A 2,500-nucleotide genomic window follows, 5' to 3' on the forward strand; every position below is an offset into this window, starting at 1 on the left:
CTCAAGTTTAATGTATATATAGATATATATACTCTATATATATATATATAATATACCTTCATATATCATCTATATATACTCTCTTCTCTATCTATATACTATATATATATTTCTATATTTTCATATATTCTTCCTGTTTGTGAGCAATACGTAATATATATATATATATATATATATATATATATATATATATATATATATATTATAAATATATATATGAATATAGATAAACAGTACATACACTATGTAATATATACATAATGCATATATAATATATACTATATTATTGATATATAATATATAGTTCTATATATATTTCCCTTATCTACTACCTATCGTATTTCCTCTTCTATACTATATATGTGTGTTTGAAAATGTGTTATATATAAAAACGCACACACACACACACACACACACACACACACACACACACACATATGTATATATATATATATATATATATATATATATATATATTATATATATATATAATATTTTATTTATTTTTTTATTTATAGATAAATATATTCCTTTATACACACCTCACAGAGCACACACACATACACAGAGACACAACACCCACACACACACACACACACACACACACTCACTCACACGTACACATATATTAATTTATATTATAGATATATGTATATATATATGTGTATGTATATATATAGATAATAAACATATATACAAGTATATATTAATATATATTGTATATATATGTATATATATATATTTATATATGTGTTTGTGTAATATTTTTGCGTGCGTGTGTGTTGTGTGTTGTGTGTGTGTGTGTGGTGTGTGGTGTGTGTGTGTGTGTGTGTGTATGTCCTGTGCTGTGTGTGTTGTTCTGTGTGTGTATGTGATTGTTTTGTTTATATATACATAATATATATACATATATATATACATATATATAAATATATAATCATATATAAATATATATATATAAATTATATATATATATTAATATATATTATTTATACTTACACTACTAAAATATCACATACACATCACACAACATACACACACAACACACACACACACATCAAACAACTACACACACACACACACACACATACACACGACCACTGCGCAAAACACACTCGCCACTCACGACACATCACACACACACACAACACAACACACAACACAACACACACATACACAACACGACACCGCTCGCATGCACGCACGCACAAACCCACACTACACACACACACACATTACACACACACAGATATATATATTATATATTATAGATATATATTTCCTATATATACTATATACTATATACATATATATAATATATATACCAACATATATAAATATGATATATATATATATATATATATATATATATATATATATATATGTGTGTGTGTGTGGGTGTGTGTGTTGTGTGTTGTGTGTGTGTGTGTTGGTGTGTGTGTATGTGTTTTGGGGTTTATGTGTGGGTATTCTGTTTGTGTTTTTTTGTGTGTGTTGTGTCCTGGTGCTTCCCACACACACACATCACACACACACACACCACATACACACACATATACTATATATATATATATATATATATATATATAAATATATGTATATATATTTACATATATACTTAAATATATAATTGTTATTATATATAATATATATATATCTATATATATATATATATTATTAAATATAATATATATATAATATATATATATATATGTTGTGTGTGGTGTTGTGTGTGTGTGGTGTGTGGGTGTGTGTGGGTGTGTGTGTGTGTGTGTGTTTTGGTGTGTGTGTGTGTTTGTGTGTGTGTGTGTGTGCGCGTGTGTGTGTGTGTGTTTGTGTGTGTTGTGTATGTATATCTACAAGTATGTATATATATAATATATTATATAAAGTATAATAATATATATATATATATATTATATACACATACATAATACTATAATAAATATATGTATATATATATATATATATTATATACTATATATATATATATAAATATAGATATATATATATATATACATGTATGTATACATACATACACACATAAACAACACAACGCATAACGCAAACACATATATCAATTTATCTATCTCTCTATCCATCTATATATGGTATGTTATATGGTATGTATATATGCCATGTATATATGTATATATGTATATTATATATATGTATATATATATTCATATGTATATAATGTATATATATATTTATATATAGATATAATAATACAGATTGAATATGTATATTATATATGTCTATATAAATGAATTGTAAATACATATGTTTATGTGCATATATATATATTATATATATATATATATATATGATAATATATATATTATATGTATATATATTATATATATATATGTAAGTTTTTTTTTTTATAACTAGTCATTTTTTTGGGGCTAGTATATACGTTATATATCTACATTTCATACTATATATCATATAATATATATATATATATATATATATATATATATATATATATATATAT

Source organism: Penaeus monodon, unplaced genomic scaffold (genome assembly GCF_015228065.2).
Source record: "Penaeus monodon isolate SGIC_2016 unplaced genomic scaffold, NSTDA_Pmon_1 PmonScaffold_97, whole genome shotgun sequence".
Taxonomy (NCBI): domain Eukaryota; kingdom Metazoa; phylum Arthropoda; class Malacostraca; order Decapoda; family Penaeidae; genus Penaeus; species Penaeus monodon.